The sequence below is a fragment of the Notamacropus eugenii genome, chromosome 4, assembly GCF_028372415.1.
Source record: "Notamacropus eugenii isolate mMacEug1 chromosome 4, mMacEug1.pri_v2, whole genome shotgun sequence".
Taxonomy (NCBI): domain Eukaryota; kingdom Metazoa; phylum Chordata; class Mammalia; order Diprotodontia; family Macropodidae; genus Notamacropus; species Notamacropus eugenii.
In genome coordinates this window covers 410,816,133-410,841,922 of record NC_092875.1, presented here as the reverse complement: position 1 = coordinate 410,841,922, position 25,790 = coordinate 410,816,133, and the positions used below count along the sequence as shown (strand labels likewise).

The following is a 25,790-nucleotide window of genomic DNA, read 5'->3' as shown; positions in this document are numbered from 1 at the left end:
CAGTGTTCTCTAAGGTCTTTTCCAAGTCTAGATCTGTCTTGTGATCCTTTATTATATAGGGTGGCTTTGCTCAAAAGATGCTGTTGAGGATATTAATGAAAAAAGGAGGCTGCCTTCTAGTAATGGAAGAATGAGAAACACAATATGAACATGTTACTCATTATATGAAAAAAACAGGAAAATTTCCACTCTGTTGTTAGAGACTCTTTAGAAGATTTATGGGAAAATTTGGACAAGAATCTCAACTGATAAGAAGCACAGAGTAGTTTTTAAAAGAAAGTTTCCTTTCTTTCTTCAAAAATCCAAGCATTGCGTCCCTTTGACTATTCTCTCCAACGAAGCTAATTATAACCCCTGCACATTTTTATAGAGAGGATTTTAAGATTCATAGTTGGAAAGGACCTTAGGAATGATATGATACAACACCCATTTTATAGTTGAGGGAATCTGAATCTCAGTGAGACTGCAAAATCGCTATTGGTCCCCTAATTTCCATTCCTGGTTTTGACTCTAAATCTGGTGTTCTTTCTGATATACTACCTTATCTTCATGAATTTTGATAGACAAAACTGTTAATCATTGAGTGGCCAATCATCTGGTGGTTAATTTAGCAGGGCTGGTCTTCAGCTTACAAATTACATGTATTCATTCTCCTTGCCTATATTTGAAGCCTTTCCACCTTGCCAAGAATTTACCAAAGTTGGGATTTCACTTAAGCCATTTCTATTCACTGGAAGGACTAGAAGGGTTTGGAGTGATGAGCATAACCTGTCTGATGAAATCACATGTAAATTAAATTGAATTAAATATAATAACTATGGTAGATCTTATTTTAAACTTTATTTCCACATTACTAAAAACCACTATCACCAAGAGAAACAATAGAAAAATAAGGCCTGTCTCAGACTGTAAAATAAAAGTAAACTGTAAAATAAACTGTAAAATAAAAGTTTTGTCTTTAGAGTCCTTAGTTTTCACATTTTATAACTTCTTATCATATCAGACATTTTGCTCTTTCTTCTTCCATTTCTCTCATCTCACTCCCCTGCTTTTATTACCTCTTGCAATCATCCCTTCATCCTTTCCTTTACTTCTTTCTCTTCCCTTCTCTTCTCCCTACTTTCTCCTTCCTCTGACCTTTCCACATCTCAGATATCTATTAACTTTATAGGTGACTCTCCTCCTCTTAAAACATGTTCTTAATGAAGGATGCATTAAATACATTCAGACAGTCCACAAGCATTTATTAAGTACCTACTATATGCCAGGTCCTGTGTCAACTGATAGAGACGTAAATACATGGAAGCTACAAGGTCTACCTCTTTTAGTTGGCCATGATGGCAAAAAGTCCCTTGGAATCTACTTTATTTCAGCTTCTATAGAACTGCAACAGCAATTTTTCTGTAACTTAGGTCTAGTCATACCTCTTCCCTATTCAAAAATCTCAAGGTATTCTATATTGTCTCAAAAAAAAAAATTGCAAACTCCTTTGCTTGTCATTTAAAATTAATCTTGATTTTGCTTAGCGTTACTGACCATTTGACCTGAGTCTCCTTCATGGAATCTTAATTTCAGTCAAATGTTCATTTTCTATTCCCTGAACTAAGCATTCCCTCTTCTGCCTACAGAGCTTTGTTCAGACGGTTCCTGATGCCTGGAGTGAACTCTCACTCATCTACTATATCGAATACTTATCTTGCTTCAAGGCCATGTTTTCTGTGAAATCTTCCCCACACCAGCCTGCCATCCATCCTAATTCCTACTCAGTACTATTCTTTATCTTCAAATAATTTTGCATACTTTCTCATCCTTCAGTTGAATCTATTTCCTTCAATGACAGGGGATGTTTTTAGCACTAAGAGCAGCTAGCAAAGAACCTTCCAGATAATAGGTTTCTAATCAATGTTTTTTAATTAAATTTAATTTCATTTTATTGAATTGCAAAGAACAATCCAAATCACTCCAACAAGCAATTCCTACTAACTAGTAACTGTTGATCTAAGAGTTCCGAATTTAAAGATATGAAAAATTCACCCCCTACCCCAAATAACAATCTTAAACTCAAGGAGCCTACATTCTTCTTGGAAATAAAATATGAAGAGTAAGCAGGAACTATCATTAACAACTAAAGATATCACAAAAGCCACCAATAGGAGGTGGAGCATAATCAGAACCTGAGAGAAAGCTAGGTCTTCTGAGAAGTGGGGGGAGGGAAAGGTGTGAGGAATTCCAGTCTTGAGAAATAATCCTGTGGAAAGTCACAGAGATACAATGGAGAAGGCTGGGTAAACAGAAGAGCAAGTGATCCAATTTGACTAGAAAAAAAGGGTGTGTGAAGGGTGGAATTTCTTTAAACACTGTGTTTGGAGTCAGCATATCTGGGGTCTTAAGTTCAGTTCACTTATTAGATATGGTACTTTTACATTCTATGGGTCTTAGCTCCCTCATTATAAAAAGTAATGGGTTGAATTAGATCATTTTGAAGGTTCTTTCTAATCTGATTCCATGTTTCTGTTCTAGTGTAATAAATCACATTACGTTATAGAATGTGGGAATGTAGATTAAATTAAAAGCCTAGGTAGAGAAAAGTTATCTGTTGATACCTAAAAAAGTTTGTAATTTAATCTTTTCATATAAAATATTTCCCACAGTAATTCTAGTATATAGAGAACACAAGGTCATTCTGAGTTTGTGGTGTTACAAAGGAGGAGATAGATTTTCTAATCTGATAGTTTGTTGTCAGATTTAGGAACTCAAGATAGGATGGACTCTGCCTTTTGTTTGGTTTCTCACTATAAGAGGACAGGTTGGTGTTGTGTTTGTCCTTCATTTTCCAAGAGGACTATTGGCATCAGGAAAATGATGGCATGATTTGCAGTGGAGTTTGATTTGAGTGAAGGAGGGATGTACAAGGTCACCAACCTCAAATTCTCCTCCTGGGCCATCTGGATCCAGTGACCAGATAGTCTGACTGATTTACTTACTGGGATCCTTTTTAACAGAAGAAATAGCTAAAGTTAGAGATCACAGATTGATTTATTTCTGAAAATTCACTTGTTAAAAAATTAGATGGAAATAAATCAATTCATTTACTCCTTGAGATCAGCCATCCACTACTCTGTAGATTGCTCTGAAATATAACTAAACAAACAAATAAGCAAAAACATGCTCACTCGCACACAAACACACACATGATTTAATTCAGTTTGAAGGGTAATTTTATTCTTTGTATTTCTGTTTGAGTTGTATTCTTAAAATCCATTCAATCTGTGCCAATATTCTCTCAGTTTTGAGACACTACTTAAAGGGTTACCACCTTGAATTAATTTCTAAAGTATGGAAAAATAACTTTATATGTTGGAAGCACACGTAAAATTTGTTGTAATATTACTCACAACAAAGTTTGTTTGAGGAATGAAAGTTTTGTGCTTCATGGTACTGGGAGAACATGATTCCAGACTGATGGAGAGAATGCTGTTGGAATTTCTTAAATGAATGCATGAGGAGCAGGGTTGTTGGAAGAGCTTTGGTGAGTATGGAGATTCTTCATTCTTGCTTTGAGAAAAGACACATGTGGTTCCAGACTTTCCTGGGGAACTAACTGAGACATATAGAGAGACAGACAGACTTTGTGAGACAGATATGTAGTGTGATGGTGGCTCTTCAACAGGTCCCTGATTTCTACCTTGACTCTTTGGAGACTTAAGGGTAGTTTTTCTCAGATAAGATTAGGTACCCTGTCTTGTTTGAATGAGATCTCATCTTGTTCCTATTTAGATAAACTCATTCATTTATACATTTTCTGGTGTATTCTAATCTGTACAACTTCTCCAGTTTCTGTTTAACTGCTTAGATAAGTGGGTTTATTCACTTCACCATTTGTGATGGTATTTTGAGTAATGAGCATTTGGTGGAGGAGAAATTGAGGCTGCAAATGCAAGCTTGGGTAACCCTCTCTGTGTTCTAATGACCAAGGAAGGTAGCAGTTTCTTGTTTGTTTTCCTTTTGAATCTAAAAATGGTGCCCCTATACTAGCAATATTTGGGGTGAGGTGGAGGTGGATGTAATTCTAATCTGATAATCCCTTTCCCAAAGGGATGAAGAGGTTCATGGCTCTCTCATTTCTCCAAGAGAAAAATTGGCATTACGTCCCATCCAGAATTAGGTAGCCAACATGTATTTATTAACAAAAGAAAGCTATCCCTGCCTCCCTTTCAGCTGTACTTAGTCAATACATAAAGAATATATGTCCTTAATGGGAAGTACATGCCTTTACTATGCACAGTTTAAAATAATTCTTAATTGTATATTCCAATGACTCAGCTGCTTATATACTCAAACAAAATGTTTGATCTCATGGATTTGAGAGCTGCTTCCAATAATGCAAATTGCATCAAATCCATTCCAGCTCATCCTATGCAACTCTTAACATAAGGAATCTAACCAATATGATAGAGACTTTCATTCAGTGATGACACAATGAATAATTAAGTGTAAAATTAAATTTACCTTGTCCCTCAATTAAATGAATGGACCCCTTTGGTGTACAGTATATAGATGAAAGTTTCATAGGATGGGCAAGTTTAGATGCATTGTTAGGGGTAGCCTGTATATTGAGAATACCACAGATGTACTGGAACTTTAGAGTATTATTGTCTTTGTGGGGGATTTTGGGCGTATCTAAATGTTTATTTTATAGAAGCAGTTAGGTGGTGTAGTTGATAGAGTTGCAGGACCTGGAGTCAGTGAGTTTAAGTGTGACTGGAGACACCAGCTGAGTGATCCTGGGAAAACACTTAAACTCTGTGTTCCTCAGTTTCCTCAACTATGCAATGGGGATAATGATAGCACTTAGGTTGTAGTATACTTGTAAGGATCAAATGAAGTGCTATTTGTAAAGCACTTAGCATAGTGCTTTTGACATTGAAGTGCTTATTAAATGTTCATACCCTTCATTTCCTTATCTATATCTTGCTCCATCACACCATAACATTTTCTCCAGGCAAATAAGTTGAAAAAAAGAAATCTTCATGCTAAGGAAGAAATCTGTATAAAGCAAAGAGTTTATAAATTTGAACAACTAAGGTAAGAAAACATGAATATGTAATTATTTTAGCAATTTAATATAATTCCTTGTCATTTCTCAAAATAGTTATTTGTCTGTCTCATCATTCCAATTTTCATAAAAAAACAAACTCCCACTTTCTGCCAAATGTCTAAGTATATTTTCAATATTTAAAAGAACACCACCATCCCTCCCCACTGATGTGTTCTCTTAATGCTTTGAATCATGAAATATAGCAGGAGCCTGGGATGTAGAAGAGATCTTAGTAGGGCTTGGCAGCAAAACTTAAATAAAGTATTTATTTGGGGATAAGAAGTCACTGAGGTGATTAACTACTCAGAGCACTGCTGTGCACACCCCTTCAGTACTAGTCCAAACTAACACTCTTGCCTCCACCCAGAACTCTACTATACTATCACCCCCCACACCCGTCCCCCCCACACACATACTTTTTTTTGTACTAGAATGGATAAAAAGGAACAACTGAAATGATTACATGGATGTTGTAAAATGGGGGACAAATGATTGAATACTAGCTAATGAGGCTAAAGGGATTAAGAAGTTCTATAATAAATAAAATAGAGCCCTTTAAAAATAATTATTATAAAGTAAACAGTCCTAGTAATAAATGAGGAGATGTAACCCATGATGCTGGTAAACTGGTGTGCTGTATCATTTTTTTTTTACAAGAACTTATTTTTAAATGCTTGGCATAATTAGGTAATAATAAAGACCTTGTAAAAAGAACTGTTGATGTAAAACAGAAAGGTGAACGGAACACGGGGGAAAATGTACCATATTACAAAGAGCAAAGGAACTTGAATTTTCAGTGGGTCCCAAGGACATATATTTAAAGGAAGGCAGAATTAAATTTCATTCTTTTTGAATTGCTGAAATTTAATTTTAAAAACTTGCCATCTTTTGGGGAGGTTGTTTGAGAAGTGATTTTTTAAAAGCATAAACATAAATAATTTTATATATATATGTGTGTGTGTGTATGTATTATATATATGTATACGTTGAAATTTTAATATTTTTATCCTCATAACACATATTCCACATTATTGTGGTGTGATTTGAAACCTAACAACCATAAAATGAAATCATCAGAAATTAAAGGGAATATGGATCTAATAAAAATTAGCACAAAGCCCAATTAGTATAATCATATCATTAAAAATGGAAAAATTACAAATTTGTAAGTTTATGCATATGTAAACATACATACACACACATTAAAGAGACAATTCTTCAAAAGGACATCAGAATGGAAGAACAGGCTAAAGGAATATTATTGGAGAGATTTATGATGAGAAAAAGAAACTAATTATATCGCAAAAGAAAAGGGCATTCCACATGTTCAATGGCTATACTTGCAATATTAAGAGATCTCGAGGAAGGCCATCAGGACTTTGCGTGGACCCCCTTTCCGGTACAACATGGATGAGTTTTATTCAATATGAAAACACATAGGTTGTGAGCTACAAAACTGCACAAACAGTCTATGTTATTGAGTTCACAAGCCCATTGAAATTATTGAAGAAGGATGAGAGTAGAGGGTTATAAGAGTGACTATCTCATCCCTAACATTAGTAGCAATTCCATCCTGAGAGTTGGGTGTGGTAATGGTGTGGTTATTGTTAGCAATGTTGCTCTAGGATAGAATCCCAGGGTTCAGGGAGCTGGAACTGAAAATGATGTCTAAAAATGGGACTTTTAAGGCAAAGGGTAAAAGATTGTGGATGCAATTTAATTATCTAATCTTCACATACTCATGTAATTTTAGCATCTAGAATAGCTTATTCAAAATATCTTTCCAGTTAATTATAACACAAAACTATTTTTCATACTGTCATCATTCCAGAGTTATATTCCATTTAAAAAATGTTATTTCTGGGAAATTTCTCTTCATCATATAGATAAGAAACAGTCTCTTCAAGTTGTAACTTTCTAGCACCAAATGATGAAACATTGTTAGCACTGGACTAGTCCTTGTTATACACTTCTTTAATACAGCCAAAAGCCCTTAGAAAATATTAGGCAAATGGTGGGTGCATAATAAATAGTTGTGGATTAATGAAATATTTATCTTCAGTTAAGGAAATGTTTATTCTCATTCCATATATGATTTGATTTTCATTAGAGCATTGTTTCTTAGTGTGAATTCCAATGATCCCTGGCGATACCTGAAATCATTTAAAGTTCAAAACTGTTTCTATGTTAAGGTTAAAATATTAAAATAAAATAAAATATTACTTATCTATTAACTATTTCTCCAGTTTACAACTCCATTTCTATGCTGAGCATGGATTTTCTTCATATACTTCAACCACAATAACACATTGCAATATACTGAATGCCAAAGCAGATGTAGAAATCCAGCTGTCTTCTATTTAGCCAGATATTAAAGTGATTTGAAAATTATTGTCACTTTAAAATTAATGAGTATGAAATTATAAGATTTAATTTCTAGTAGGCTAAATATTGATAGATATAAACCACATAAACTAAAAGCTCTTTGGGGTACTCAATAATTTTTAAGAGTGCAAAGTATTCTTGAGAACAAAAGACTTGAGAGCCATTGTGCAAAACTGAAGGTCACCTTTTACATTTAAATTATTTTGAGAATTTATTTAGCACCAAATTGTTAAGATGTTCAGATGCCTAAAGCATTGTGTTGAGCTATCTTGGAAGACATTGTTTCCAATGGAATTAAAATAAACATAAAAAATGCCTGGGAATTACTTTTTGCTTGTGTTTATTTCCCTAGCAATAAAGCCATTATTCTTCTCACAGTTCCCTACACATCAGATTCATTCTTATTCTCATTGAAATTCTCTCATTCTTTCTTTCCTCAATCCCAATTCCCCATATCTAGAATACATTTCTTTAGGATTGTGTTTTCAAACTACAAGGGGCTTTTAAAAAAAATTCCTCAATAGTTCTACAACTTTATTTCATGAAAGATGTCTTTTTTTGTGTCTATGAGATGCAGTTTAATGGATGCAAATAAAATACCCTCATCAGCATACATATTGTGAATGCACATTGCAAATATAGATTGAGGTGAGCCCTTCGTTAAACAGGAGGATTAGACTGGGTCATTTTGGGAAATTTTGAAGCTCTTTTAGTGCTTCCCAACCTTCCACTCAAAAGAAATGCTTATCTTTTTCATGTTAATAATATTATGATACCTTTTTTTTTAACTGCTAGTAATGGAACACTATAGTCTCTAAAGAGTTTTAGTTGAGAATCACTTAAAAAGTAATGAGAGGTGCATGGAGGGCCAAGAGTCCTATACTGTATTTACTAACAGTTACAAAGGTAAAGCTTTCCATTGAAGAAATAATGAACAAATGAGAAGATAGGTTGATCATATGGTTAAAGTAAGGGAAAATAAATGAATATCCTTCATGGTCCACTGGAAAGATTATCAGTACATGAACTAGAAGATAGAAGGATTGCAGAGTCATTGAATATTCAATGGAAGAAGTACTGAACTTGGAATCCGAGAACCTGAGTTCATATTCTTTTATTGATGTTCCTTATGTGACTTTGGGCATATCACTTCAATGCCTTGGGCCTCAGTTTACTCATCCAAAAGATAATGGGATCAGACTGGCTAGCCTTTGAGATTCCTTCCATCTCTAAACATATGATCTTATGATGCCTAGGGAAAACTTGTGGATGGACAAGAATGGTCATAATACCTCCATCACAATGTTGTGGTAAATACAAAAAATACAAATATGTTTTATTGTTATGTTTTAGAATCATGTATTTGACCGTGATTGTTCATAATAGAGTCCATAATGAGACTTAAGAACTTTAGAGATATTCAATATCAAAAGTCTTGCATGCTTATTTTAGACCTTTTCGAGCAGTGTAAGCCATTTATAGCACCATTTATAGCACTTTATAGCACCACTTAGCTGCCATTTATAGCATCACTCTTTGATTCACCTCCTCAGGTCCTTCTCTCTAATTGAAATAGAAGCTTTTTGAGAGCAGGGGTTATTTTCTCCCTTACAGTTCTGAACATGGAAGAACAGGAATTCTCAAAGTTTCCAATATCAAGACTCCTTAAACACTTAAAAATTATTGAAGACCTTTCCAGAGAGTTTTTTTTTTAGCGTGAGTTATATGTTTTGATAGTTACCATAAGTTAAAATACATTAGTGTTAGCATAAAAAAGTCTTCACTTCTCAGATCCACTGAAAGTGTCTCAGGGAACATCAGCAATTGTTAGATCATGCTTTTACTGCTACTGAGTAAAGATAACTACTAAAATTTACAACTCTCTTTTTTGTCAAGCATCATCTATGGACTTCTTAGGCTACATAAATATTGTTACATAAATGTACCCAAATAATAAGAATTGCCAACAATTATTTTTTTTAAAAACTATAAAAATTAAGTAGGGAATCATTGTGAAAAGGCGCAGATTTTCTGAATTTAGAAGTTGTCCAATTAAATACAACATAGACAAATTAATTCCACTTTATCAAGAAGAATTTGCCTTCAGGCCCTCATGTCCTCAATTCTTCATGTGCTCTCTTTGTACTCTTATCATACCCCCTTGGGTTCCTACTGGCAAGTTATAGATGCAAAAGGTCTCAATACACAGAATAGTCAAGGTATGGGTTTGGCAGCTCAATCAGATAAAAGAAGTCTGTGACAGATAGCCTGCTTGCTGTGGAGTCATGAAATCTGCTCCCCTTTCATGAGGGAATGAGATCTCAAGACTCATTTAGCTTCAGAGATGGGATCACATTTATGGTGAAAAGACCAACTATTTAAACAGTAGAGGCTCTGGGATAGTTTTTCTTATCATTGTTCTTCAAAACCCTGTACGAGGCAGTTTCATTTATTAGAATTACGAAGTCTGAACGAATGACCATTCACTATTTGGTCTCATTTTGTTCTTTCTAGAATACACAGGTGTATTTACATGTCATTAAATCTTTAAAAAAGATATACAAATCCTCATGTTGGAGAGAATGCCTGCCATTATCTAGGAATTCCTTAGTCTGGTTGTATGATACAAGAGAAGGCTCCCAGATTAAGTTAAATGTTCACCAGAACTGACCTACACTGACACTGGAAAATGATTCACTCAGAAATGCATCCATGATATAAAATGTTCCCTCTGGGTAATGGGATTACTATCATTCCCAAATGAGCCTTATAATTAGCATTTATGTAGAGGGCAAAGCCAGTTTTCTTTTGTTCTCTCCCCAAATTTGCAGTAGCCAGATAAAGGAAGTTCTCAGAAACATTGAGGGGGAGGGCAGGAGAGAGTAGATACCAAAAAAAAATGGTTGAGTTTTCCTTAAAATGTTTAAGTTCCTTATTCAAAGATCTTCAAGTTTCCCTGAGGCAAAATTTTTGGTAATGTGCCTTGCTTTACAAGGTACAGAGCACTTGCTGCAGGATAAATATAAGAGGCTAAGAATAGACTGGAGAGACATGAAGTTTTGCTTGCAATGATCAGAGGAAATATCATTAATCTGGAGATAATTTGTAGTATTTTCTACATTAATTCAAGCATGGTGACACACACCTGTGATCCTCACTACTAGGGAAGGTGAGACTGGAACATCACCAGCTCAAAAACATTGCTTTGCGATGTGCTAAGCCTTCAGGTGTTCATCTTATGCTTGTTACCAATATGGTGAGCCCTTGAGGGTATGCAGGACATGAGCCTGCTTAAGGAGGGGCAAACTGACCCAGGTCAGAAATGAACAGGGTCACGTCTCTCCTGCCAATTAGCAAAAAGTATTAGACCCACGAGTGGCTGCTAAACTTCCAGGCTATACTTCTAGGCAGTTGTTTTTGTGGTTCAGTCATTTCATTCCAAAATTTCATGACACCATCTGAGATTTTCTTGGCAGATACTGGAGTGGTTTTCCATTTCCTTCTCCAGCTCACATTTTCACAGAGAGGTAATGGACTAAATGTACAAAATGAGACATACATATTTAGACTTGACCAATATTGGGATTTATGTATGTACTTATACACATGTGTGTATATGTATATACACACATGCATGTATCACATACATATATGCCATATATAAGTTACAAAGTTCTCTCTACATATACACACATGTATGCATATGCATGTGTATATATATATATACATTAATGCATATACATAAATATACACACATATTCATTGGTATTTAACTGACCATGTGTGTATCAATATGGCTATATGGATAAGCATGATTCTATTCATGCATTTATGTATACATCTATATATGTGTATACATAAACATACATAACAATGTTAGAAGGTTTCCTTCCTCTCTTTACATGTCTGACCCTATCAGGGAAAGAGGGAGGGAAGCAGAGAAAAATAAGTGTTCATCAAAAAATGTAATTAGCATTCTGAGAAAGAAAGTCTCTTCCAATTCAGATACACTCCCTTACACAGCTACTGAAGTGATTTTCTGTAAGCACCATTCTTACCCCATCATCTTTTGTCTCAGTAGACTCCCTTGGTTCCCTCTTATTACCTTGAAAATCAAATGCAAAATCCTGATTGCCATTTAAAGTCTTTTTTTTTAATCTGGCCCCAAATTAGCTTTTAAATATTATTGCAGTAGTCCTAAGAGCCAAATAGTTAAAAGCCAAATAATCAAATTTCTAGTTGCTATTTGCTTCAGTTTCTCATCTGTAAAACAGGGACACGTTGGAGTAGAAAATGGCAAACCATTTTATTACCTGCCAAGAAAACCTCAAGGACAAAACTCCATGGGGTCACCTGGAGTCAGGCTACTGAATAACAAAAAAATTTGTAAATATTTACAGTTACATTGGTCATATAAAATTATTTCCTTTCCCCAGATTTTGTTTGACAGAGACCTTGTATTAGTTAATGTTATCTTAAGGGTTGGAATACGATTACTTTTACATCCTAAAATCCTGTGATCTATTCCTATAAATTCTAATAAACAAATTGCAATAAAATGTGTTATTCCTAAGGTTATCATAGCTTTAGATTTATAAGCAAATCGGTGGGAAATTTGGTCAGTGAGTTGGATAGAGTGCTGGATCTGAAGTCAGGAACACTCCTCCTCCTGAGTTCAAATCTGGCCTCAGACACTTACTAGTTGTGTAACCCTGCCAAGCTATTTAACCTTGTCTGCCTCAGTTTCCTCATCTGAAAAAAAGCTGAAGAAGAAAATTAGAGACCACTTCAATATCTGTGCCCAAACCCCAATGGAGTCACAAAGAGTAGGACGGCTGAAAAACTAGTGAACAACATTTGTAATTTAGTTCAATATCCTCATTTTATAGATGGAGAAACGAATCCAAGAGTTGTGATTAACCAGAGGTAAGATAAGTATTAAGTGGAAGAACAATGATTCATAACTCAATCCTCTGGTTTCAATCTAATATTTTTTCCTCTCTTTCATGATGTCATTCCACCACCCAATGGATGATTTTTTTTCTCAAAATGAGATAACTATAATGAATTTCTTGTAAATATGAGAAACAATCATTGCCTTCCAGTCACTATTTTACTGAAATTAGAGACCCTGAAATACAGCTAAGAATTTAAAATTATTACAAAATACATCTAATTTTTCTGGTCTACATTTCAGAAACTGAGAAGTTATAGGTTGACAGATGGGAGCCCTTGATGTGTTTGTCTGGCAGAATTATCCCCTGTACACTCTTTCACCTGCAGTCTACCTTATTCTCTTTCTCTCATTCAATTTTGGGTCCAATTCATTTTTAATCCATAACACCTGCCCAATATTAAAGTAATAATGGGTCCATTTTATGGACCATTAATTTGCCTGCCTATATGAATGGTCCATCAATTAGTAGTTTGGATGATCGACATCATTACTATATCTTTGTTTCTATATGTAAAATTAGACTCACTTTTTGAGAATATTATGGATCTCATTAAAGAAGCTCAGTAATGCTTCTGGGCTAGATAGTCAACACAACTGTCTTCTTCAATTAAAAGAATATGGCTTAATTCTCCCATTTTTATGCTTCTTCTGTCAATAGATGTCAGTGGATCCTGGAAAAAATATCCCAATTGCTATGTTTTTCAAGAAATTTTATATGATTTGATACATACCTTAGAGGTGCCATATTAAAAACAACTTTGGTGTGTGCTTTGCTCTACAAAATGGTTTTATATTGTGAAAATAAAAGCAATGTCACATAGATTTTCAGTACCTTTAAATCAATCGTAGCACTCTGAAAGTGTGGCACATAGAATATTGTTCAGAAAAATCTGCTTTCAGTGTTTGGGAGTCTATGATGTTCACATGCAAACATAGTGGCTCAATTGCAATTTATATATAAAGGTATTTCTCATTCAATCAATGAACCAACAACCATTTATGAGGCTGCTACTATGTACCAAGTAGTGTCCTAGGCACTAAGAATAAACAGACAAAAATTAAATGGTCCCTACCCTCAAAATGCTTTTACTCTATCAAAGGATATAACATGCTTACACAAAATAAATCCTAGTGATTAAATGGCTCTGTTTGTACCATCTTAGATAAGAGCTTGGGATTGATATTTTAGCCTTGCTCTGGCCATTGCTTCCTGTGTGACTCTCAGAGCTGTATGGTACCCTCATCCCAAAATAAAGGGATCCAAGGAAGGATGGAGTCAACCATAGTTGTTTATGAGAAATAATATTAAATCTATCAAATGTGTTCTTTGGTATACAAGTAGAATTAAGTACAATTTGGGCAGCTATATGATGTAGTAGACAGAGGGCCAGGCCTTGACTCAGGAAGACTCATTTTCCTGAGTTCAAATCTCACCTTTAGACCCCTATTAGTAGTGTTATCCTGGGCAAAACACTTAATCATGTTTGCCTCAGTTTCCTCCTCTGTTAAATAATTTAGAGAAGTAAATGTCAAATCACTCCAATATCTTTATCAAGAAAACCCCTAATAGGCCCATAAAACATCTGATGCAACTGAAAACAGTTGAAAAAAGGTTTGGTACAATAAAGTAGAATAAGAACATGATAAAGACCATTCATTCTTCCTCTTTTCTCTCAACATTCCAGCTACAAAAATGATCACCCCATGATAAAATCACAGTGTTGTGCTTCTTATGTTGTCCATTTGGAAGTTATCTCTCAAGGCCTTAAAGAAAAAGAAATGAAAGTGCAGTGTTTACTGGCTTCCAGGATCACACTACTGCTACAGGATGGCTTCCACCTCTCCTTTCTTTTCTTGTTTTCTCAAAAGCAGTTCCCTGGTGTCTTCCATATGGAGGACAACATCTTATGTAGTCTGTGTATACATCATTATTGGTAAAAGGAGAATATTGGACTAGGTGATCTATACATTGCTTCCAGTTCTAAATCTAAATCCTATTATTTTTTAACACTATGGAAAGAGCTGGAGGCAATGGCTGAAGAGAAAATAACAGGCAAAAAATATGGTTAATGGAGAAGCAAACCCAAAGTTCTATATCAAAAGTTGATGTGACAGCTTTCAGAATTCATTCCCCACAGACAGGAGGTCCCTTTGAATTCTTCAGCAGTCTTGCTGTAGTCGTATTGTTATGAATGAATAATTCAACAATACACCAAGGATTTCTTAAGTAACCAACCAATCAACAGACATTTATTAAATGTATACTATGTCATACACACATCATGGACATAAAGATAAAAATCATACTGTCCTTGCTTTCGGGGATCTTATAATCTATCTTGGGAAACAAAGGCATGTGTGTTCCAAACTCTGTCCTAAATTGTAAAAGGGATCAATAGACAACAATGCCTGGCCTCAAGGGGCACATTGTTGTCTTGTATATATCACCTTGGCATCCTTTGCCCCTGATGTTTTCTTTTCTACCTCATTGGCAGTTGGTTGCCTTTGATCATTTAGACTTTGATGTCATCTTACATACTGACTGTTGCTGCCACACCCAAGGTTTAGAAAGAGGGTGCATATTGATTGATGACCATTCTGAAACTTGAACCTGTTTTAAAAGGAAAGCAAAAGTTGTTTTGATGTTTAGGAATTTTTGTTTTGTTTTCTGGCAGCTTTTTCTGCCCTAAATCTTCTCAGCCTTCTCATCACTAAGCAAAGCTAATCAATCTTTGATTCCTCTGATACTGATGTTTTTTCAGTCCAGTACATCTCCCTTCTTATAAATATGATGAGGTTCACCAGCTATCTTTTTTTTTGGATCCAGCCCACTTTTTCTCCCCTCACAATAGCCTAAATTTTCCATTCCCTATGCCCTGGGAGCTCTTTCTTCAGAGTTCTTACAAAATTTATAATTTTTCTGGGGTTAACATCTTAGTGGTATCTATATTAAATGACTGGCTTCTGATATTTCATCTCCCTCTGTCTCATTTTGTTAGAAATGCATTTTCCTATATAGGATGTGCTTGCAGATGAAGAAAATGTACTTCATCAGAAAAAGGAGAGTGAACTTTTCCACTGGGACCACGGGTATGAAACCAATAGATCTGATGGCCTCCCTCATCAGCTTGAAGGAAGCAAGAATAGTTACTGAGGAGAAGGGAAAATTTGATTGAGAAAGAGGTTTCAGGGTACACTACTGATGAGAATCTGAAGTTGGTGTCAGCATGGAGTTCATATTTCGCAGTGTGATACATTTTGATTGTGGTCAGGAGCTTTCTATCTTGTCGTAGGGTGGGTGGTTTTCTCACAGCTTATCACTGCTATGTGTCACAGCTGCGGGCTGATTTTATACTGTTCAAAAAGAAGTCAACAGCATTTGTCTTTTTTGGCTCACCAGCTAAGGCCAGATATATGTGCATGAAATTATTTGAGTGCCTCGTGACTGAATGATTCCTTACAGACTCTGGCATGAGTCTTGGCAAGCTAGAAAGCAGTTACTCTGTTTAGTGTCACTTTTGAAGACATTTGAAACTCTCTGTCTGTCTGTCTGTCTGTCTGTCTCTCTCTCTCTCTGTCTTTCTCTCTCTCTCTCTCTCTCTCTCTCTGTGGGGGAGGCTAGCATACTGTGGGCCGTTTATTTGTCTGATACAGCTAATGAGATGATTGACTGAAATTGATAAGTTCACGTGAAACTGAGAGAGAGAGAAACAGAAAGAATATATTTAAGAGCTAACATTGGAATCAGAAGCTTTTCAATTCAAATCTTACCTGTGACACATATTGGCTGCATGACCTAAACTTTCAGTGCCCCAGACAAATCTTAAAAACTATAAATAGCAGTATAGGCTCACTGCATTAACAGAGTGAATTTGTTCATTAAGAATTCTACATATCAAAGAAATCATAGGTCACTGTCTGTATCCCCCCACACCCCGGATGCTCCCACAAAAAGTTTGATAAAGAGGTAGATAAGATCGTAGCATAGTGGCTAGTGCTCTAGTTGGAGTTAGGAAGTTAGAAGTCAGGAAGAACTGTTTGAATCTAGCCTTCAAAATGTATTAGCTCTGTGGCCTGGGCAAATCTCTTATCATTGCTGAACATGAATGTTTATATTCATAAATTCTACTTATTAGTGCCTGTAGTACTCACAATACTGTGAGGCTCAATTCAGAGAATCAATTTAAAGTGATTTGAAAACTTTAAAGAACAATCACATTCAGAATATGTTTTTATATTTGGGTTTTGGGTTTTTTGGGTTTCTGCCCCCACTGGCTTAAATATGTGATTTATTTTAGGGAACTTGGAATGTGAAAAGTTCCTTTATTGCTACAGAATGGAAATTTATTTTCACCTTGTTGAGGCTGAGAGTTGTGTGGAACAGTAAGAGGATGAGTGTCTTACTGATGATCATGTCTGAGGTGGCCTGAGTCAGGAGTAAAGTTTGAACCAGGGTCTTCCTGACTAACAGACTAGGTCCTGTAGACATGCCATCCTACCTCTTAAATGTAAATTATCATTATTGTGTAATGTCAAAGTATCCATGAAAAGTATGAATGTTTCTATTTTGGGACTCCATGGCAGAAAAAAATGGCATATGTTAGTGAGAACATGTCCAGCCAGACACTTCTGATAGGATTTTTCCATCTCATCAGTCTGTCCTATACTGTTCTGATTTAGCTCAACATTGTTAAAGAATATCAGGTTAGCTTTGATTCTTAAGACAATCATGAAAATATTGTATAAACTTTGAGTTAGCTCAAGAAATCATGTTGAATTCCTGACAAAAATATCAGAACTGAATAGAAGATTTTGCTCTTTAAAAGACTTGAAGAGAAGTATTAAAACATAAACACAAAAAATGACAAGGGATTTAATAATAGCATAGTTAGAAGGAAGATACATACACACACACACACACACACACATATATACATATATATATATATGTATATATGTGTGTGTGTGTGTGTGTGTGTGTCAGGTGTGAATTGACTATGATGGGATGATATCGTTAGAAAGAAAATTAATGGCCAAAGTAGAGAGATTCATGCACTGAAAGAAGGGGGAAGGGAGAGGTAGAATGGAGTGGAGTGGAATTTACAGTGGAGGAGAATATGGGGGTCTGGGTAACACTTGAACTTTACTCTCATTGGAGCTGGATCAAAGAGGGAATAACATACACACTCAACTGAGTATAGAAATCTATCTTGCCCTACAGGGGGGAAAGGAAGGGAGGGGGACAAGAAGAGAGGCTGATAAAAGGGAGAGAAAATTGAGGGAGACTGGGGTCAGAAACAAATAGATTTTTGGAGAATGACAGCAAAAGAAGATAGAAAGAAGGAAAATAGAAGGAAAATAAGATGGAGGGAAACACACAGTTAATAATAACTATGAATGTGAATGGGATGAAGTCATCCACTAAATGGAAGAAGATAGCAGAGTGGATGAAAAACCAGAATCCAATATGTTTTTAACAAGAAATATACTTGAAGCAGAGAGTTAAACTCAGAGTAAAAGTAAGGGATTAGAGTAGACTGTATCATGCTTCAGTTGATATACAGGAAAAAAAAAAACAAGAATAGTCAGGATCCCAGATAAAATAAAGATAAAAAATTAGATCTAATTAGAAGAGATAATTGGGAAATTGTATTCTGGTAAAAAGGGCCACAGACAACAAAGTAATACCCATACTAAATATATATGCACCAAATTGTTATATAATAGTATTCAAATTTTCAAAGGAAAAGTTAAATGAGTTACAGGAAATAATAGAAAATAAAACAATACTGGTTAGGGACTTTAATTTTTCCCTCTCAAAATTAAATAAACCTAATTTAAAAAAAACAAAGAGGTTGGGGAGATGGATAGAATTATAGGAAGGCTAAATATGATAGACTTTTGGAGACAAGTGAATGAGAATTAGAAAGGAATATATCTTTTTCTCAGTGCACTTATAATCTCACCATATAACAGGGAATAACATCCTCACAAGCAAGTACAGAAAAGTAGAAATATTGAATTCATCCTATTCAGATCATCATACAATAAAAATTACACTCAACAAAAGCTATGGACATATAAATTGATAATTAATTAAAAACTAAGCAATTTAATCCTAAGGAAAGATTGAGTCAAGAACAAATCATAGAAGTAACAAATAGTTCCATTAAAGAGAATGCCAATAATGGGAAGGCAATCAAAGCCGTACTTAGAGGAAAATTTTTGTCTACATCCTTATGTCAATGAAATAGAGAAATAGCAGATCAATGAATTGGGCATGTAACTTAATGAAAAGCCTAAAAAGTGAACAAATGACAAATCCCTAATTAAATATCAAATTGAGATTATTGAAATTCAAAGGAGAGATGAATAAAATCTATTTTGAAGGGGATTTTAAAAAATCAAGATACTAATGCATTGTTTGTGGAGTTATGAACTGATCCAACCATTTTGGAAAGTAATTTGGAACTATGCTCAAAGAGAAATAAAACTGTTCATATTCTCTGGCCCATCAATAAAAATATGAGATCTATAATTCCAAAGAGATCAAAGAAAAAGGGAAAGGACCTATATGTATTAAAATAAAAAACATACAGCTCTTTTTTGGAATGAAAAAGAATTGGAAACTGAGGGTATGCCCATCAACTAGAGAACTGCTCAGAAAGCAGTAGTATATGTTTGTTTTGGAATACTATTGTACTATGAGATGATAAGCTCAAGTGTTTTAGAAAAACCTAGCAGGACCTGTGCAAAATGAAGCAAAGTGAAGTGAGTAGAAGGAGAACATTGTACATAGAAAGAGAAATATATGATCAATTTGGAATGATTTAGATATTGTCAGCAACACAGTGACTTAAAAGAATTCCAAAGAACTTATGATGAAAAATGCTATCCATTTCCAGAGGAAGTATTGGTGGAGTCTGAGAGGTGGTCAAAGCATCCTTTTGAACTTTATTTTTCTTCTTGTTGTTGTCTTTTCATATGTGTTTTGTTTTGCAACATAACTAAAATGGAAATACGTTTTAAATGACTATGCATGCACGGTCTATATCAAATTGCTTGCCTTCTCTTGAAGGGAAGAGGGGAATGACAGAAGGGAAGAATTTGGGATTCAATTTTTTAAATGTTAAAATTATGTCTATGTGTAATTACAATAAAAAGGAAGGAAGGAAGAGAGAAAGAAAGAAAGAAAGAAAGAAAGAAAGAAAGAAAGAAAGAAAGAAAGAAAGAAAGAAAGAAAGAAAGAAAGAAAGAAAGAAAGAAAGAAAAAGAAAGAGAGAAAGAGAAAAAGGGAGAAAGAAAGAGAGAAAGAGAAAAAGAAAGAAAGAAAGAAAGAAAGAAAAAGGAAGAAAGAAAGAAAGAAAGAAAGGAAGAAAGAAAGAAAGAAAGAAAGAAAGAAAGAAAGAAAGAAAGAAAGAAAGAAAGAAAGAAAGAAAGAAAGAAAGAAAGAAACATAGGTGGAAAGAGGCTATGTAATTAGATGCCTTAAAATTCAAAAAGATGATTTTGCATTTTATCTTAGAGGAAGTGGTGAACATTTAAGTTTATTGCATAAATATACTCACTTCTACAATTTTTCCCAATTAATAGGATTTTATTTTTATCAATTAAATGTAAAGATAACTTTCAATATTGAATTTTATAAGATTTTTGCTTCCAATTTTTTCCTCCCTCCTTTCTGCTCTCCTTCTTAACACCTTAAGAAAACAAGTGATCTGATATATGTACATCTGATATATGTACAATCATCTTAAACCTATTTCCACATTTGCCATTTTGTTAAAAAAGAATCAAAACAAAACAGAAAAATCTCAGGAAATTAAAAGGTTTAAATACTACACTTCAATCTTCAATCAGACTCCATAGTTCTTTCTCTGGATCCGGATAGCATTTTCGATCACAAAGTTTTTGCAATTGTCTTTGATCATTGTATTGTTGTGAAGAGCCAAGTCTATCAAAAATGATCATAGGACAATATTGCCATTGCTATGTAAAATGTTCTCCTCGTTCTGTTCACTTCACTCAGCATCAGTTCATGCAAGTTTTTACAGGTTTTTCTTAAATCTGCCTACTCATCATTTCTTAAGTAGCAATAGTGTTCCATTTTATATAGAAATGCCAATGATTTATGTGGTATTATTTTATATCCTGCAACTTTCTAAAGTTGTTAATTATTTCAGGTACTTTGTTGATTGAGTTGCTAGGACTCTCTCTATCATCATATCATCTGTAAAGAGTAATACCTTTGTTTCTTCTCTTATTGCTAAAGATAACATTTCGAGTACAATATTTAATAATAGTGGTAATAATGGGCATCCTTATTTCACCCCTGATCTTATTGGTAAACCTTCCAGCTTATCTGCTTTACAGATAGTGATTGCTGATGTTTTTAGATAGATACTGCTTAACATTTTAAGGGAAACTCCATTTATTCCTATGCTCTCTAGTGCTTTTTTTTTTTTTAAAGCTTTGAGTTCCACAACTTCTCCCTTCCACAGTCCTCACCCACCCTCATTGAGAAGGCAAGTAATTCTATTTGGGTTATACATGTGTAGTCATGCAAAACACTTTGTGGTGGAAGACTAACTATATTTCCCTCTAACCTCCCCTGCCCTCTATTTATTCTATTCTCTTCTTTGATCTGTCCTTCTACCAAAGTTTTTCTTTCCAATTGCTCCCCCCCACACTCTCTTATTCACATCCTCCCTTTTCCTGTAGAGTAAGACAAGCTTCCGTACCTAATTGTTTGTGTATGTTACTCCCTCCTGAAGCCAAATCTGATGAAAGACAGATTCACTTATTCCCCCTCACCTTTCCCTACTTCCCCTCAATTGTAAAAGTTCTTTCTTTTTTTTCCTTTTGCATGTCTTTTTTATGTTTGCTTATTTATTTTTAGTTTTAAACATTCATTTCTACAAAATTTTGCCTTCCAAATTTTATCCCCATCTCTCTCCTCACCCCACCTCAAAATGTAGTGCATTCTGCTTACCCCTTCCCCAAATCTGCCCTCTCTTCTATTCACACTGCTCCCTTCCCTTATTCCTATCTTCTCTCTTTTCTTGTAGGGCGAGATAGATTTCTATACCCCACTGCCTGTACTTTTCTATTTCCAGGTGGCATGCAAAAGCAATTTTCAATATTCATTTCTAAAACTTTGAGTTCTAACTTCTCTTCCTTCCTCCCTCCCCACCCATCCCCACTGAGAAGGCAAGTAATTCAATATAGCCTATGTATGTGTAGTTTTGAAAAAAAACTTCCACAATAGTCATGTTGTATAAGACAACTATATTTCCCACCATCCTATACTGTACCTCATTCTATTCTCTCTTGTTCCCTCCCCAAAAGTATTTACTTTTAATTTTAATTACTCCCTCTTCCCATTTGTCCTCCCTTCTATCATTCCCCCACCCCACTTATACCCTTCTCCTCTACTTTCCTGTAGTGCAACATAGATTTTCATGCCAAAATAAGTGTGCATGTTATTCCCTCCTTAAAGCAAATGTGATGAGAGTAAGCTTCACTTTTTCCCTCTCATCTTTCCACTTTTCCCTTCCATTGTAAAAGTTTTTTCTTGCCTCTTTCATGAGAGATAATCTGCTTCATTCCATTTCTCCCTTTCTTATCCCAATATATTCCTGTCTCATCCCTTAATTTTATTTTTTTTAGATATCATCCCTTCCTATTCAGCTCATTCTGTGTTCTCTGTCTATGTGTGTGTGTGTGTGTGTGTGTGTGTGTGTGTGTGTGTATTTTCCCCTCTGGTTCTAGAATATCAGGACAGTATTCCTTGATAATTTCATGAAAAATGATGTCTAGGCTCTTTTTTTATCATGGCTTTCAGGTAGTCCCATAATTTTTAAATTGTCTCTTCTGGATCTGTTTTCCAGGTCAGTTTTTTTTCCAATGAGATATTTCACATGATCTTCTATTTTTTCATTCTTTTGGTTTTGTTTTGTAATTTCTTGCTTTCTTCTAAAGTCATTACCTTTCATTTGTTCCATTCTAATTTTTAAAGAATTATTTTCTTCTGTGAGTTTCTAAACCTCCTTTTCCATTTGGCTAATTCTGCTTTTTAAAGCATTCTTTTCCTCATTGACTTTTTGGACCCCTTTTGACAATTGAGTTAGCCTATTTTTAAAGGTCTTATTTTCTTTGGAATTTTTTTGGGTCTCCTTTAGCAAGCTGTTGACTCACTTTTCATGATTTTCTTGAAAGTTGTCATTTGTCTTCCCAATTTTTCCTCCACCTCTCTTACTTGATGTTTAAAATCCGTTTTCAGCTCTTCCATGGCCTGAGACTATTGCATATTTATTTTGAAGGTTTTGGATGCAGAAGCCTTGATTTTTAGGTCTTCCTCTCATTGTTTGCACTGTTATTCCTCACCTGAAAGGATGGAAGAAAATTCCTGTTTACCACGAAAGTAGCCTTCTATAGTATTATGTTTTTTCTCTTTCTGGGGAATTTTCCCAACCAGTTACTTGCCTTTTAAGCCCTTTGTCAAGAGCAGGATAAACTCTGGGAACCTGTAAGTTTTCAGTTCCTCCAAGGTGGCACAATTAAGGGAGAGGAGTTTACTTCTCTCCTGGTCTGCAAGCAACCACAAGCACTCTGTTCTGTCCAGGAATTGTGAGTAGAATTCCCTTTCCACAACCATCTCTAGCTCCACCATACCAGTGCTCCTCCTCCTCACTCCAGTACCATTCAGGGCTAAGATCCAGATCAGCTGCTCACTTCCCCCAGGGGCTGATGGCTGCAAAAATGGACACTGTAGTGACTGCTGCTGGTGGGGCCAGACCCAGGTAAGAGAGCTGTCTCACTGACCTTTGAAACTGTCTCTGGCATTTGTGGCTTGAACAATCTGAGAACCGCCACTGCTGCCTGGGATTCCACCCCTGAGATCTGTTCTATTTCTGTTCCTGCCAGTACAGTACAACCAAGGCTGGGTTGAGCTCTGTGGGCTGCTCTCCTCTCCATATCTGGTATGGTAGACCTTTTCCGTAACCCTTCCAGGCTGCCTTGGGCTGGAAATCTCCTTCACACTGTCATTTTGTGGCTTCTGCTGATTTAAAATTTGTTTAGAGTCATTTTTTACAGTTATTTTTTTGGGTTTTGTGGGGAGCTTCTACAGGGTCTGTCCTTCCACTATGCCATCTTGGCTCTGCTCTCATAAAAGCTCTTTCTTGCCTCTTTTATATGAGATGCTTTATTGTATTATACCTCTCCCTTTCTCCTTCTCCTAGTATATTCCTCTCAACACTTGACTTTCACTCTCTAGTGCTTTTTAGAAGGATAGCTGCTGTATTTTTTCAAAAACATTTTCTGCATTTATTAAGACAATTATATGATTATGTTTAGTTTCATTATTGATGTGGTCATTTATGCTGATAGTTTTCCTAATATTGAAGCAGTATTAGATTTTTAGAAATATCAGATACAGTAGACCTTTGGAGAAGATTGATTGGAGAGAGAAAGGAATATAATTTCTCAGAAGTACATGGCACTCAAAAATCAACAATGTATCCCACCCATAAGCCCACCCAATCATAGTGTTTTATGCTAGAGATAAATTGCTGCAGTCCCTTTGCTCATACTTTCTATAAAATTTTGCATCAATATTCATTAGGAAAATTGATCTATAATTTTCTTTCTGTTCTTTGGCTCTTCTTGATTTAGGTATCAGTACCATATTTGTTTCATAAAAATGATTTGGTAAGACACATTCTTTGACTATTTCTCCAAGTAATTTATTTAGTATTGGCATTGATTGCTCTTTAAGTGTTTGGTATAATTCATTTGAAAATCCATCTAGCCCTAGAGATATTTTTTTCCTTGGGGAGTTCATTGATGATTTGTTCAATTTCTTTTTCTAAATGTGATTATTTAAATATTTTATTTCCTCTTCTGTTAATCTGGACAATTTACATTTTATGAAAATATTCTTCCATTCAATTAGATTGTCAGATTTATTGGCACACAATTGGGCAAAATACTTCCTAATGATTGCTTTAATTTCGTCTTCATTGGTGGTAAATTTACCCTTCATTTTTGATACCAGCAGTTTGATTTTCTTCTTTCTTTTCTTAATCAAATTAAACAAAGATTTATCTATTTTATTGTTTTATTTTATTGAAGCAACTCTTAATTTTATTTGTCAGTTCAACAACTTTGCAACTTTCAATATTATGGTTCTCTTCTTTGATTGTTAAAAGTTCTAATTCGATATTTAATTGGGAATTTTTATTTTTTTTTCATTTTCCAGTTTTTTTTTAGTTACATGCCCAATTCCATGGTCCCCTGTTTCTCTATTTTATTCATATAAGCATTTAGAGATGTAAAATTTTCCCTAAGAAGTGCTTTTCCTGCATCCAATAAGTTTTAGTGTCTTATTTTCATTCTCTTTGTTGAAATTATTGTTTATTTCTGTGATTTGTTGTTTGACCCAATCATTCTCCATGATTAGATTATTTAGTTTCCAATTAATTTTAAGTCTATCTTTCCATGGCCCTTTGTTACACATAATTTTTTTCAACACCGTGACCTTAAAATGATGAATTTAATATTTCTTCCTTTCTGCACTTGATGTTGTAGTTTTTATGCCTTCATACATTGTTGATTTTTATGTAGGTGCCACACACTGCTGAGAAAAAGTTATACTCCTTGCTCTCTCCATTCAGTTTTCTCCAGTGGTCTATCATATTTAACATTTCTAAAACTCTATTTACTTCCTGAAGTTCTTTCCAGTTTGTGTGTGTGTGATTAGATTTTCTAGTTCTGAGAGGTGGAGATTGAGTTTCATCATTAGTATATTTTGCTATTTATTTCTTCCTGTAACTCACTTAACTTCTCCTGTAAGAATTTGGATGCTACACCACATGGTGCACATATGTTTATCATTGTTATTACTTCATTGTCTATGATTCCTTTTAGCAGGATATAGTTTCCTTCCTTGTCTCTTTTGATTAGATTTATATTTGCCTTTGCTTTTTCTAAGATCAGAATAAGTACTGCTTTTTTATTTAACTTCAGCTAAAGCATAATATATTATGCTCCAGCCTTTTAACTTTGCTCTATTGCTTCAAATATGATTCTTGTAAACAGAATACTGTAGGATTGTAGTTTTTAATCCATTGTGCTATCTGCTTCCATCATATGGGAGAGTTCATCACATTCAAGTGCACAGTTATGATTACTAGCCATATTTTCCTCTATCCTATTTCCCTTCCCCCATTTATACCTTTCTCTCTCCTTTCACCTTGTTTCTCCTCAGCATTATTTTGTTTCTGACCACTGCCTCCCTCAATCTGCCTCTTTCTATCATGCCCCCTACTTTTTTCTTTTCCCTTTCCC

At 34.9% G+C, this 25,790-nt stretch overlaps 1 pseudogene; it reads left to right on the top strand.

The window, feature by feature from the left end:
- The first annotated feature begins 23,189 nt into the window (after nucleotides 1-23,189).
- The window catches only part of LOC140502664 (cytochrome b-c1 complex subunit 1, mitochondrial pseudogene), a 65,951-nt pseudogene continuing 63,350 nt past the window's right edge, over nucleotides 23,190-25,790 (top strand).